The sequence below is a fragment of the Lontra canadensis genome, unplaced genomic scaffold, assembly GCF_010015895.1.
Source record: "Lontra canadensis isolate GAN:19392208 unplaced genomic scaffold, GSC_riverotter_1.0 scaffold62, whole genome shotgun sequence".
Classification (NCBI taxonomy): Eukaryota; Metazoa; Chordata; class Mammalia; order Carnivora; family Mustelidae; genus Lontra; species Lontra canadensis.
This window is the reverse complement of record NW_022631056.1, coordinates 1048811-1064702: the sequence shown is the minus strand read 5'-3', so window position 1 is coordinate 1064702 and position 15892 is coordinate 1048811. Positions and strand designations below refer to the sequence as shown.

At 34.7% G+C, this 15892-nt stretch overlaps 1 protein-coding gene across 2 annotated transcripts in view; it reads left to right on the top strand.

Moving 5' to 3' along the window:
• Positions 1-15892, top strand: part of NCAM2 (neural cell adhesion molecule 2) — a 514069-nt gene that overhangs the window by 28199 nt on the left and 469978 nt on the right. The window lies entirely within an intron of this gene.

Below are 15892 nucleotides of genomic sequence, written 5' to 3'. Positions count from 1 at the left end.
AAGGCAGCATTCATAGGTCCTGGGGATTAGGATGAGGAAATCTTCAAGGGCCATTTTTTTCTGACCACAAGTATATTTTAGAATGCGTGATGTTAAAACAGATAAACTGAAGAACATAGTAGTCCTCTCTATGAGGAGCTTAAAAGAGATTATCCAGTATTAATTGATTAGTAAGGGAAATGTTAACACATTTGAATTCTGCATCCAATGTTGTTTAAAATAATGCACAAATATAAAGATACAGTGGACTTCAAAAGCTATATAAATTGTATGACAAGAAATTCATCACAATGATTTTAATTGATAAAATTAATATCAATACATTAATTAATTAATACACCAGTACACATGAATTACCTCTCTTGAGGCGTGGCAACTAATATGTATCATTAGTTTTACCATGTATTTTTTCAGTCATTTTTAATTTTGTATTTGCCATTTTATATTGAGTTGTTTTATAATCTGCTGTAATGATTTTTAAGGACTAGACAGGGTATTCATCCTAATGAAGAAAATGCCATTCTGGGACATGGTGAGTTTTAGTACATTCCCCAGAATCACGCAGCTAATTGGTAATAGAGCCTCACCTGCTCTCTTATTCACTGGACTCTCACTCTTACATGATTGCTGCTGGGTCCAAACACTTCCCAAATTCTGAAAGAACTTAATGAGCCCTTAGGCTTCTAATGTTATACCTATTTAGGTTCATTTGTATAATATAGTAACTGGCAAGAGTTAGTCATCTTTGTTGTGATCTAGATCATCTTGATTTTGGTGGGAGAAATCTGCATCGTATGATACTCTTTTTTTTTTTAAGATTTTATTTATTTGACAGAGCGAGAGAGAGAGATCACAAGGAGGCAAAGAGACAAGCAGAGAGAGGGGGAAGCGGGCTCCCTGCGGAGCCGATGCAGGACTCAGTCCCAACACCCTGAGATCATGACCTGAGCCCAAGGCAGAGGCTTAACCCACTGAGCCACCCAGGTGTTTGTCCTATGACACTCTTAAAGTAGGCCTTTCATATACAGGCAGTGCTGGTCTATGGAACTGGCAAGTGAACTAGAGTCATATTTAATGGTCCCAAAAAAGCTTTTGCTAAGTTAACTGATCAGTGTTACCTCAATACGTATTAACATACTTTTTATTAAATATATTCTCCCTCTGTCCCTCTCTCTGTCTTTCTCTGTCTCTGTCTCTCTCTCTCTCTCACACACACACATAACACACACAATTTCATTGTCTTTATTTGTAAAAGTACATTTTGGCTGTCATCATACAGTCTGTGTATGGTTTCAGTAGATTTTTTGTTTTTGTAGTCTTCATACAGAGATCTTATTTTAGATTGTGCTTCATAGTGGAGGAACATTAAGGTAAAAGTGGTTTGCTAAATTTCAGTATTGACTAGATATTTTTAAACTTAGCAAAGATAAATTTTAGTCTATTACTCTCTTTGATGTGATGTCGGTGTAATATTGAGCGTACTAATTTAGGAAAATATCAAGCTGTTTTTGACCCTTCTAAATTAATTTATTTAACAAAATTTGTTTCATTCCATTTCTCTCCATAGATAATTTTCTGTAGGAAGTGATTTTCACCTAGGGGCAATACATCCTAGCCAGTGATTATGGAAATGGAAATAAAACTACAGCAGTTAAAATATTTTTTATTTATTATTTAGTAAGGAAATTAAATTACAAGTTATATTTACTTAAGCATAATATATAAAATGGATATTTTAAAGTCAAAGTTTTCTATGTGATTTCCTTTGTTCATATAGGCTAATGCATCTCTATGATTCCTTCTTCCAGAAAACCACTGGCATTAGTCTATGAATTATAGGGTGGCTACATATTAACACCAGAAAATGTTATTGTAACTACTAGAAACAACATCAGCAAATAATCCTAATGTCTATAGTTCCTCAGTTTGAATAGAAAAATATGTGTCAACTATAGCAGATCAAAATAAACCTCTCAGTACTTCACATCCACATTCTGTATTTTGCCTTAGTTCTAAAATATGGATTAGCTCTTAGTGGTTTTTTTTTTTTGAGGAATATAATTACAGTGTATTATGAAACTATAACAGAATGTTATTTCACTGAAGTAGTCAAGTACTAATTTACTGAAACAATAGAATAGTCAGAGACACAGTTATTAACTTATTTCATGAGGTAAATTAACTGTTATTGGTAGCTAGGAACAAATTCATCAGTACTGTATTGTGACTTGAATTTCTTTTTCATAAAATACATTTAGAAATGTATCCATGCACCTTGGCAAAATTCTGTTCTGTTGTGTTTCTGGTAGTAACTTTAATTCCTAACAAACCATTTGTTAGTTTCCTTGTTTTTTTAATACAAAATTCATAATGTACACCACATTGTGTTCAGGCACATGGGATGATAAACTGTTAAGTGAGCATAGCTAAGATCATGGTATCAGAAAAAGAAATGTTCTTATCTTTCTTACATGTAGAATGATAGTGATTATAGAATGTAATTTTCAGTAGTAGTCCATGCCTTCTTGTAACTTTGTAGGTACGCATTCTCCTAAAAGCTACTAAACCAGTTAAAAATATCCAAGCAAATGATTTTAAGGATGACATTTAAACTCTTCAAAATGGGAGCGTGAAATTGAATGATTTATAACTGATTATTCACTTCAAGTTGTTTCTGTTCCATGTATTTCTTAAATAATAAGAAATGTGAGGGATTTATTGGTATTTACAGGCTCTGTGTTAGGCTATGTGTCCAATAAGGTACGACAGGAAAAGCACTGATTTACTGATTTGCAACCTAAGATTAACTGTTAAATCTTTATGATTCCCATAAATGAAAGTGTAAGAGAACATTATGGAGATATTACTAGAGCTTGGATTTTGTCAATTAGAAGTTCTAATCTAAAAGTGGGGTGGGTGGAGGAGAATTTTGGTTTGAGGGACTGATTCATTTTGACACATAGTTCTTTATATACCATATACTTGAAGTTGGTACTTCATGTTTACTTGATTAAAATTGGAAACCATGTAGTAGAAGGATTCAATTTTCTGATAATTTAGATCTTGTGATAATAGAACTTCTCTATTTGAAAAGCAGAATGCCCATTTTAAAGACATATTAATGCAGATAATATCATTTGTCTTGGGATATCTTATGAATTGTTCTGCTTCTGCTTGTAAGATTATAAAAAATGGGAGGAAAAGATGTTGAAGAGGGTCTCTCCTGTTTTTTAGCTTTAATTTATGGTTTATTTTGAGTTGTTTCTGTTCACAATTGTTCACAATTGTTATAAGATTTTTCCTGCTGCTACTGTTGAATTACCGATCGGCATGGTCCAAATCTGAATTTGTTTTAGTGGCTGACAAGATTGATTTTTATTAAGAATACAAAGATTAAGACACAGATCAATCAGCATGCTAAGAACCATTTAGTCATTTCCCCCCAAAAAGAGTATGTACAGATCTACAGAAGTTGTTTCAGCTGAAATTTTTGTGTATGAAAGAAACTCATGGATTAATTCAATATTTTAAATGATTTTATTGTCTGAAAGAAATAAAAATTATAAATTGCTCTTTGCCGAGAGAACCCAAATCCCGATCTTCTACTATCACTTCTGAAATTTCCTGATTTATTTAATCCCATTTTGACTGTGGAGTGAATGCACAAGCGATCTTCATGCTCAGTAGGTTTCAATTAGGATGGCTCTGCACAGGGAACACTCTGACAAGGCAGAACATCTTTCTTCTCCTGGAAGACATTCTTTCAATATTTATCATCTTACAATGTTAACCAGACCACTCACCTTTCCAGCCACACAATCAGCGTATGTTTCTTGGTCAGAGAAACTAAGACCTATCACTATGAAGTTTGTTTATGCCATTCTTCTCCATAAAGAAATGTGCCCCAGACTTGTTCTTTTGCAGTTTCTGACAGTTCCTTTAATTAAGAAAGCAGATGTAACAGGTGCATTAATATAAATTTCTTCTTCAACAATAATGGTTTAGTAAGGGATTTTTTTTTTTTTTAGAGGGAACAGGAAATCTTGTAGATAAGTAATGTAACTTGAGGAGAAACTCAGGGTTATAGTAAAATATATGCATATGTTAAATTAATATTTTAATAATCATTTTGGTTTTTGATGTGTGAGCACATTAAAAATTAAAATGAGAATATTTTCCCAGCCACTCCATAACTTTCTGCTGTGGACATATGCAAATCACTGAGTTGCCAGAGGGTCACTTATGGTATTTTTCTCTCAAGTGCAGCACTAAATGTTAGGATTGCTTGTTGATATCTAATCCTCAGTTAACATCATAAATCAGCACTTGTCAGATCAGGGAAGCATATTAACTAGAGTTATTATATTTCAAAACAGTTAGGAGTGTTTTTTATTCTGACAGCTTCCCAGAGAGGAGAGTCTGTGATGAGTAGCTGTAGATATTTTACACCGGTAAGGAGGCTACACATTGCCAGTTATTACTGTTAAGGGCAACCTCAGCTAGCACATCGTAATTCTCTCTAGAGTCCTCCATTTTAATTCTTGTCACGCCACAAAGTTATTTACTCCTTTTACCAAGCTAAAAGCTGCCAGCCGAGTGCAGTTTTATGGAGTTATAGAATTTTAGAAAGGGTCTGGGTGGGGAGAGGAAACCTACGGGTACCTTATGAGTCTTCCCTTTCCTGTTGAAGATGCTGATCCCTTTTCATTATTGAGGACTTACTACGCTCTCGCTGCTCTGGCCGCTAGAAGATGTTTAATTTGCTTCCTTCAGATTATACAACTGACTTCTGTTCTAGCTTCCAATTCATTCACTTTCTGTCTCTGTCTCTTTCAGTGTGCTGGTACCTACAAAAAAAAAATTGCTTTTGCAATTTTAATGTATTATTTTGCGATAAGCCAATGGAAACCTCTCCATAGAAATAGTGCCATATTGTACAAAAAGTATTCACAAAAATTAATGTAATTTATCCAGATTAAAAAAAAGAGAGAACTATCAATTGAAAAACAGTTTTCTTTCTTTTTTTTTTTTGAAAAAACGTTTTCTGATAGATGCATATTTACAAAGGGCTGTAACAGTAAGAGAGGCAATGGCTGCAGAACACCATTCTCTTTCTATAAGAATATTACAAAATTACTATAGCCAAGAATAAGGTGAGGCTTCTGGAAAATTATGACAATAATAAAAAGTCACTTGGTGAAGCTATGCTGTGATGTAAAAAGATGCTGTCACTCACTCTTATGTAAATAAATGGCTTTAAATAAAACAACTGTATGCTTAGCTAATGACAGAGAGAAAGTAGATACATAATTCTTTTTCAATTCTTTGAGAATGATTTTCAGAAGAGATAGCTTAGGAGCACTGACGGTAGAGTGAGGTGAGTAGTCTTTAAGAAAACAATTACCCTAAATGCTTTTCATCTTCCTTATTCCAATAGATTATTATCACAGAATAATACCTGAACCTAGGTGAGAGCATTTTATTCTGCAGTCTTTGATGTAGTGAAAGTTGCTACGAAGGTGTGAACTTCTTGAGTTTTTCACAAAGTAGATACAACAAACTCTATGTATGTGAACTTGACTTGGATTCTGGAAAAGACTTCAAAGGACATGAGATAGCATGCACGCATGTGCATGTGTGCACACCTGTACATAACATGTACAATCAAACATTTAAGCTGGAAGAGGGAAAATGGTGATTGTTCAGAAGTTGTTTGACTTTGTGGTTAGTCATTGGACTGATTGAGTACGGGAAGTTTTTAAACCTGATGTATCTGAATGTGAGCTCACCATTTAGTAGCAGCTTACCTTGTGGGTAATATGGCGAAATTGGACAGAAGAATTTATTTGTAACAGGTTAAATGACTGTGTCAACCTTCATTAATTTTAAGCACAGTGGAACAACTTTTGAAGATATTTACACATTTTTTTCTTAAACAGTAACACATATACAAAGATAAAATCTGTTTAAACAGATTAAAAATCTAAAATTTGGAAAGTGACTGGAGATTGTTCAACCTGACCCTTGTAGGGGGGATAAATAGACATAAAACTCTCCTTATCTCATGGGGTAAGCATTTGCTATTTCTTGGAATTAGAAGGAAAGTGAGGTTTATCTCTCTAAACTTAGAAGTAAATGTTAATGTACAAAAATCTCAGGGATTCATCTTTTCATGTATCTTAAATTATTTGAGCTTGAAGTTTTTTATCTATAAATGAGGAATGTTGCCAACTACAAAATGAAGTGTGAATTATTCCCATCAGATCCTTCATCTCATATAGCAGCTGTTATATAGGTTGACATTAGGTACCAGAAATCAGCTAGGTTCTAGAGAATGAGAAATTAAGTTGGGTAGGTAAAAGGAATGCAAGCTCTATATAGATCTTACTTTCTGCAAGAGCTGTCCTTGATCAATAAGTTTAAATAACAACAAACTTAATTTTCCTAGAGAACGCATTACTACATTTTTTCTCTTTAAAAACTTTATAAAAAGGCAAGAGAAACAAAATAAAATGCCTGCAATCCAGATGTCAATATCAGTATTCAGATTTATTTTAACACCTGCCATCAACATAACTTATCCACAATTAATGTTTGTGACATCATTACGCCAAGAAATGGCAGGCATCCTTTTCATTAAGAGATAGAGTGAAGCACATTAAAATTTTCCAGAGTCAGAACGTACGTTGATTCAAATTGGGCAGCACAGACTCAACGTGGGGTTAGGAGGACTCTACTAATGAGAAGGGAGAGGTTTTTGTAGAGAAGATGTGGAAACAAAGCATGGACATTGTTTGACTGGCTACAGTTTTGAACAGGTCCCTTATTTGGGAAAGCCTAGTTGGCTATTTGTGACTGTGACTGGGTGTTCTTAATTTTAATTTTCTGAGATTTAAGTTCATTGACTCTGGCTTTGGTTTTGATTTACTAGGCTACCAAAGGCTTTTAGAACCACCTCAGCCTCCTGGCTTCCTTGTTTAACTACTTTAATATTTTTGAACATGTCAAATGGTAATAAACTTACACATATGAATTATACCCAAGTAGACAGTTGTATATGAAGCCACAGTCTGATTAAGGAAACCGATTCTTCCTTTCCCTATCTCATGCCCTCTATAAATGGCTAAATTAAAGTCCATGAATATCACAAACACAGTAATTGGATTTATATGGGAAGTATAGTTCAGTGGTTAAAAACGAGGGCTTGGGGCACCTGGGTGGCTCAGTCATTTAAGCATCTGACTCTTGATTTGGGCTCGGGTCATGATCTAGGGTCATGAGTTGGAGCTCCTTCTTGGGCTCTGTGGTGAATGTGGAGACTGCTTAAGATTCTCTCCCTTCTCCTCTCCTCCTCCCTTCCCCTCTCTAAAAAGCAAAACAAAATGAAATAAAAACCAGGGCTCTGGACTCAGTATAGAAGTCTAGTGACACACAGTAGAATCTAGGATGAATAATTCAATTTTCTGTAAAATAAGAGTGATTATAATATTTATCCCATGGGATTATTTTGAGAATTAAATGAGATAATGTAGATAAATTGGATGGTACACTTCTGGCATCTAGTAAGTAGATTTTGTTTTAAAAAAAAATTGCTTAGAAGAAAAGTATTATATGCAATGTTAGTAATTTGTCTTATTAGGGTGATGCTGTCAAATTATATTTTAATTTAAAAGGTAAAATATGCCTATCAGTCTTTGAAAAGTTAGAAATAATATAAAACCGTAAGTCATGGAACTTAAGAACAGGTTGTACTGGAACATGCTAATTAAGTATTTTGGATTAATTGATAATTTTGGCTATTTTAGCCATAGGAAGAGTGTTTTTTTCCAAGTATTTTATTAAAAAACTGCATGTGTGTGTGTTGTGTGTGTGTGTGTGTGAGAGAGAGAGAGAAGAGTGTGCTTATTAATGTGAAATTTCACTGCAAAATATATTAGTACATTTTACCTACTAAAATGTGAATTTTAGTATGCCCTAAGGGTATACTTTATAACTGCTACAATCTTAAAAAAAAATGTAAACTTGTTGCAGATTTATGCTGGAAGGACTTGATCTTTCTTTTCAAGGCTGTGAAATAGCTTGAATAGCAATAGAAAACCAGGGTTTGTAATAGATGGTCCCCATTACTCTGCTGGTTTATCTGATATTTCTGTATTACATTTAAGATCTGTAAGCTTATGATGACGACCGGAGTGAGGAAATGCAAGCCCACTCCATCCCACTGTGAATGCCACTTCAATCTCCTATTAGATGTTGTGTGCCTTTAAAACACAGACAAAGGTGAGAGAAATGCCATAGAACCAGTGCTTCCTTTTGTGTAAAAAAGAACATAATAGTACTTGCTGTATGGAATTATTATGGATATTAACGGATTTAATATAAATCAAAGTCAATATACAAGACTTGTCTTCTAGCAGGTAGAATTAAATGTTAGTAGCAATGAATAAATCAGTGTTTCTGTCATCAGATTGGCTTGCGCTGAAAATCGACAAGTAGGTTTTAGGGCAATGATCATCTGAGACATCAATTTATTTCAATTTAACATTGCCACATATATCACAAAGTATCAGCCACGTTCTCTTCTTCCTTGCCTATCTGCAGAAGTACTGCATTTTTTCAAGAGCATGACCATTCTCTTTGAGCTATTTGGTATACCAGCAGTGAGAACATTCATACCAGTTAGATAGTCTTTACAACCACTGGATCCACATTGTCTAAGTTTAAATTTTGGTAGTATCGCTTACTAGTTGTCTACCTTTGGAACAATTACTTAGCCTCTCTTTTGTTCATTTTCTTGCCTGGAAAAGAAGGATAGCTATGGGTCCTCTCTCCTAGGATAGGCATGAGGACTAAAGGTAATGTGTAATGAGTAAAGCACTTAGAAAAACTCAGATCTCAATAGATATTATCTATTGTTTTCTGCATCATGTAGAGCTATATCTCATGATACTAGTTTGTACGTCTGTCTTCTACAGGAGACTCTGAACTCCTGAACAGTAAGGAAAATGTTAGTTATCTTTCTGTATTTCAAGTCTATCCTAATTTCAAGCAAATGGCAGAAAGTTAATATTTTGACAGTTGTTAGACTTAATTTTACAAGAGTTTTCTCAAATGCAAATTCCCTGGTTTTGTTTTGTTATTAAATTCTAAAAAGCTTTTATGTATTTATTTGAGAGAGACACCACCAGCTGGGGGAGGGGAGCACAGAGGGAGAGGAAGAGGGCCAAGCTCAGTTTCTTTACTTAGCTTATGCCCTTATAGATATTATTTTTAATTAAACTGAAAAAATCAATAAGAATAAAGTGTCCCTGAACTATAGTATCATGCAGACATAGAACTAAGAAATGAGCTACAATCACTTTTTGATGCTGGCAAAAAGTCTAAACCAAGAGATGAAGCAGAATTAGTTAGAAAGGGAAATCTGTATCACAGAAGACTGAACTATGCTAATAAGAAGTGGAAAGGAGGAAGAAAGCATATTTTAAAAGTTGCCTTAAGTGAAAAGATATAGGGGCGCCTGGGTGGCTCAGTGGATTAAGCTTTTCTGCCTTGGGTTTAGATCATGATCTCAGGGTGCTGGGATCGAGCCCCACATCGGGCTCTCTGCTCAGCAGGGAGCCTGCTTACCCCCCCTTTCTCTGCCTGCCTCTCTGCCTACTTGTGATCTCTCTCTCTCTGTAAAATAAATGAATAAAATCTTAAAAAAAAAAAGAAAAGATATATATATATATATATAATTTTATGTGGCATGATTTGAAATTTAAATATTTAGATTTGTGAAGAGAGAATCTAATGGCATTTTGGATAAAATTTAATTCTGGTCCTCTGGTGGGGGGAGAAATTTATAAACACATTTTAACAGGGAATTTATCCATTCCTGAGTGGCTCAGTTAGTTAAGCATCTGCCTTCAGCTCAGGTCATGATCCCAAGGTTCTGGGATCAAGCCCCACTTCGGGCTTCCTGCTCAGCAGGGAGTCTTTTTCTACCTCTGCCTCTGCCCCTCTCCAGAATCCTGCTCTCACTCTCTCTCTCTCACAAATAAATAAAATCCTTGAAAAAAAGTAAACTAACCTCTAAAGGAATTGAGTTGGTATTTGCTTCCAAAACATACTACAACTTCCTAAATACCATTTGAAATAATCTATCTGCATTTGTATAGCTGCTTTATGAAACAGTCTGTGTCCTTTTACAGAAAGGTTTTGTGTTATCACTTGTTTGTGCAAGTTAGAGAAGCTGTCACTAAATAGTTTTGTTAGATTTGCTTTAAATGATAATGATTATATACTTTAAAATGCACTGAGGAAATTTCTATTTTTTATTGGGGTATTTAAGACAAAGCTTGTAATTCTTCAGTAATTTCTTTGATATGATTACATGAATTTTGGTTAAATAAATATTTTTTCTAAATAAAAACTATTTGAAAAAATAGAAAAATATGCTTGAAAACAAAACTAGTTTTGCTAATGGGTTGTCATTTGGATTCTAAGTATTCATTAACCAGGAGGTGGCTAATGAGCAGCTGTTTAATGAGCAACAAAAATGAATAGACAGGTTTTTTTGGCTTGTTTATTTTACACTGACTGAAGGTATAGTTAATGAAATAAAAAAACCTAAAAAATATCCAACTTGATATGACTCAATGGAAAGATATTCTAATAATAGAATTTAATATGGTTTGGAGACTTTCATTAGAATTTCAGGAAATTATTGATACAATTTTAGAGATAAATGAAAGTAATACACAAATAACATCTAAAGTCATAGAAACAAATGTAATCAGCTCATTTCAATATATTATGCAATGTTTTCTTGTCCTTCTTTGTATCTCATTAGGTCATTGCCATGTTACTGCTCCTTTACTGGGGTAGGAAATTCTATATATCCGTGGATTCCTCCATCTTGGGTTCAAGTTTACTTACCTGATATTTCTTATACACTATGCATCTCTTATAAGATAATCATAAGGCTACTAGAAAAGCAATAGAAACATTTTCACACACATTTAATAGTAAAATATTTGGAAGATCGATTAAATGGGTTTGCATTTTATAAAACGGAAAATCCCAATCTTCAGATAACTTTTCCATTTTGAAACAATGATTTCTTTCACTTTCTTCTATTTGGTCTATCACTTAGAACTAATTTTCAGATATAGATCTCTTAAATTTTGGTTTCCTAAGTGAAATTTTTAAAAGAAGGAAGTTGTTATCCCTATACCTTAATAAAATTTCATTTTCTGGTCCATTTGGGCAAATATTTTCCTCTTATTGGCCATTAAACACTACATTTTATTAATGATCAGTTGTAATTTTACTTTACTTCCCTACAGTAATCACCAAAGCAAAAATTACAGCTTTTCTCTGAATTTTACCTCATACCTGCTGGTCAAATCAAATTGTTTTATTTAATCCCCTCCTCAATCTAAATATGAACAATTTGGGGAGTAACACAGTTGAATTAATCATAGTTTATCTCTAATCATTAAGGAAATTTTACAGTATTAGGGTAATATATTTTTTCTTTATATTTAATTTATATACCGATGCAGCTAAATGATACAGATTAAATACCCTATAATGATCAAATTCAAATGTAATTTTTCATGTCCATAAAATACCACAACATTAGGTTTCTAATTACATGTTTGATTCTTTTTAATGGATTTATAATTGATGGCAAAGACCCTTCTGAATTGCCTAATAAAAAGAGCATGAGAATTGGAATTAGCTACTGAGTATCACAGCCACTTCTTCCTCTGTGTTACTGTAAAGAATTTATCTGTGTGTTACTATAAGGAATTTATACCCTGAAGTCTTCATTTAATATTGTAGTTACTATTACATGAAATTATACATAGAAATGAGCTTTTGAAAAGTATAAGTTAGTGTATGCAAGTGTAGGTATTAATATTGGGGTAGGAGTGTTTGAAGACTGATTATTACTCTAGATTATTAGATACACAGTAATCTTACAGGTCTGTTTCAGGTCAAGTGACTGATTGAATGACTCCTTGCATTGACTGACAAGAACTTGCAAAATTTGGATGTTTATCTAATTCACACTGAGTACTGTAAAATGCAGAACTGGGTTTATTCCTCATGAATCCATTTTAATATGATCATTGCTTAATTTGTATTTCACAAACTTTCCCAATTTATGACAGAGGTACAAAAGGGAAAGTTACAAATTTTTTTAAGGATACTCTGGAGAAACTATCATTTTAGAATCCATGTAATTTAATTATGCCAAAATCTGCTTTTAGCAGGATTTAAGATTTACGAGATTATGTGCTACTTGGGTAACTATTTTTTTTGGGGGGGGTGAGGGGGAAGATTATGAACAGTCAACAGAACTTTAGGGTCTCAAATACTACCAGTTTGGCCAAAATAAAGAATATGCATTGATTCATATTGCTTTCTGTGTTCTTCCTTGACCCCATTTGGTTCCTTCTTTTTTATTCCAGCTCTGTGTTATGCCAACCCCACTTAGTCTAGTATATCACTCTTGGATTTGTAACATGTTTATTTGTCTTACTAGAATGCAAGATATCAAAGTGAGAGACTATGTCTTTTTTTTTTAATATTTTATTTATTTATTTGACAGAGATCCCAAATAGGCAGAGAGGCAGGTAGATAGAGAGGAGGAAGCAGACTCCCTACAGAGCAGAGAACCTGATGTGGGGCTCGATCCCAGGACCCTGGGATCATGACCTGAGCTGAAGACAGAGGCTTTAACCCACTGAGCCACCTAAGCGCCCGAGACTATGTCTTTTTGATCTTTGGATTCTCTATAGTAAGGGACTGAAAGATCTTTTAATACTAGGTGTATTACCTTTTTGGTGCCTCACTCTCTTGATCAGGGAAATGAAAATGAACACATTTTGGAAGTCCCTCTGTGATTGTAAGAATTAATCGGTCAATTTCCTAAGTCACTGGTTGGCATACATAGGCATTAAAAATGTGAGTTATTATTGGTTATCATTATTGTTCTTTTCTTGCAAGTTGTAGAAACTCTGATAGTGCTATCCAAAATGAATCTGGCTGGGAAAATTGTTAAATATTTATTGGTAATAGTATGAGAAACTTGATTTCTTTTTATCAAGTGACTTTAAATTTGTCAGTCTTCATACCAAGTAATCTGGGCCCAGCATCACTTTGTCTCCACTGAAAGGAGAATTTGTACCAGCTGCAGAGAGGGCTGTTATTTTTAATTTTTTTTAATTTAAATTCCAGTTAGTTAACATACAGTGGAATCTTAATTTTAGGTTTACAGTTTAGTGAGTGAGCACTTCCACACAATACCTGGTACTCATCACAAGTGCCCTCCTTAATTCCCACCACTTATTTAACCCGTCCCCACTGACCTCCTCTCTGATAACCACCAGTTTGTTCTCTAGATTTTTGTCTCTTCAGAACTGTTTCAGTTGTAGATGGTCCCATGCCTAAGGTCACTCCCTTTTTCTGGATCTGTCTATCGCCTATAACCAGTGGAGGTGGTATATGAAGGTTTGGCCTTTATTTCCCAGCTTCAGAAACAGTCTAAAATACCCCTCTAACTCCAGAAATTCCTATGGGTTTAGCTGAAGCTGTCATTAGGTCCACATTGCAGTTTGATATCTCTCTCTTCTATTTATTTATTTAGAGAGAGCGAGAACTTGTAAGCAAGGAGGGAAGGAGCAGAGGAAGACAGAGAATCTTAAACACCCTCCATGCCCAGTGTAGAGCCGAACGCGGGGCTCAGTCTCACAACCTGGGAGATCATGACCTGAGCTGAAATCAAGAGTCAAATGCTTAATCCACTGAGCCACCAGGTGCCCCAGTATCTCCTTCTTCTTAATCCTGTACCTCTTCCTCCATTTTCACAAGTGTTGATCCCAAGAGCACTCCATAATAAACATCCTAAATAAACACCCTAAAGCACCTCAGAGGCTGTTTCCAGAAAATCCAGCCTGAGATACCCAGTGTTATAACTTTTCACATAGTGGATGTTTAAGAAACAGATATAAAATCAAGCTGGAGAACAAAATTAAAGCATTCTATCTTCAGCATCCAAAGTTTTTGCAACTCAGCTTTCTTAGGGCATGAGGCTGGGCATAAAGACTGGGCATAGGAGTTTTGCTCAGTGTTGTAGCTTTGGTGGTACCTAGCACAGGGTCTGATGCCCTAACAGGCTCCTGGCAAATACCGCTGTGTGAAAGAACAGGCAGAATAATTCTTTGACTTTGTAACATTTGCTGTTTAACAACTTCTGTTGCCCACTCTTCTTCCAAGTCAACCCTTTGGGTTCTCAGAAAAGTGTAAGAATATCTTTATCTCTGTTACTGCAAGACAGTTACTAGTTTCCTGTTTTGCTGCTCTTATGGCAAAGATGTAACAGAAACAGCGGCTCAGGTAATCAGCCTCAAAGATAGTTCTCCATTATTGTTATTGCCGATATCAGGCTAGCCTCTCCAATGAAAGGACAGAATCTTTTAACCATGATCTTAGCAAGCTCTCTAACTGGGCACTCTAACCCATGATGCCTTTTTCTTCAGGGCATTCCAGAGATTTTTGTCCAAGTCCTAAAGTAGGGGTGACTTATAGCATCTTTCTGTCTAGCACAAAGAGATTCTGTGGGGCCTCTGCTGGACAGAGTCTAAGGAGTCGTAGTTTATAGGGAGCATTGAAAACCTTACCTTCCCCCAAAACTGTAAACTCCATCTTCCTTAGAATGAATTTCTTCCCTGGAAGACTTTTTGTCCCTTAGGCAAATAGACCTCTGGTGGCCCACACAATAATCCTGCCAACCAGACAGGCTCAGACAGGTTAGAAACCCTATAATGAACCTAATTTAGGTTCCAGCTGGAGTTTCCACTATAATTAGAAAGTAAATGATTGTATAGTATCTTGCTTATTCTTTTCCTTTAAAGCAAAAATTAAAAAAATAGATAATATTAGACTATTTAGCACAGAACTCTTGGCTTTCTAAGGAAGTTTAGAGAAAATAAAGGGTTCATAAGCTTCAGATGGTCAATTCTGATTTTTTTTTTTGTATTTTGTTGTGCTTCACTATTCTCTACCATTTTTCACAATTTACTTACCTTTAAGGGTATGCATATAATTTCTTTTACTTAGAGCAGACACTTTATTGAATAGCAGCAAAAAAAGAAAGCAAAAAGCAAAAAAAAATGTGATGTTTGTGTGTGTGTTCTATTGTGAAGATGTTGAGAATCGATTATTATAATTTTATAGAATTAACAAGTTATATTGATAGGCCTAATTTAAAATTTAAACTTTGCTTCTGAGTATTTATATGGTGGTTATATATTTGAAAGTTGAAACAGAAAGTAAATCTGTAATATAAAAATTGGGGGTGGGCATCAGGGTATATTCTTTCATGTTATGTGTATTTCCAATAATTTTTTCTTACAAATTCTGATGAAACTCAGCTGTGAAGTATGTGGATAAGAAACTGTTTTAAATAGTTGACTTTTAATAATTTCCAGTTCTTTTTATGTGTTTTTCCCTGCTTAGATTTTATTTATTTGTTTGACAGAGGTCACAAGTAGGCAGAGAGGCAGGCAGAGAGAAAGGAAGGGAAGCAGGCTCCCTGCTGAGCAGAGAGCCTGATGCGGGGCTGGATCCCAGGACCCTAGGATCATGACCTGAGCTGAAGACAGAGACTTTAACCCACTGAGCCACCCACGTGCCCCTCATTTTAACTTTTTTACTTAATTTGTACATCTTACTACTAATATATCCCTGTGGTCTAACTTCTTAGATTAATATAAAATGTTAAGATTATAACTTTGATTCAGTACATGAAGATATACTACTCATATATACTAGCTTATGATGAGTATCACAAAATATTTAGGGGCATGGTTTGTTAAATCCAAACACTAAGTTTGGA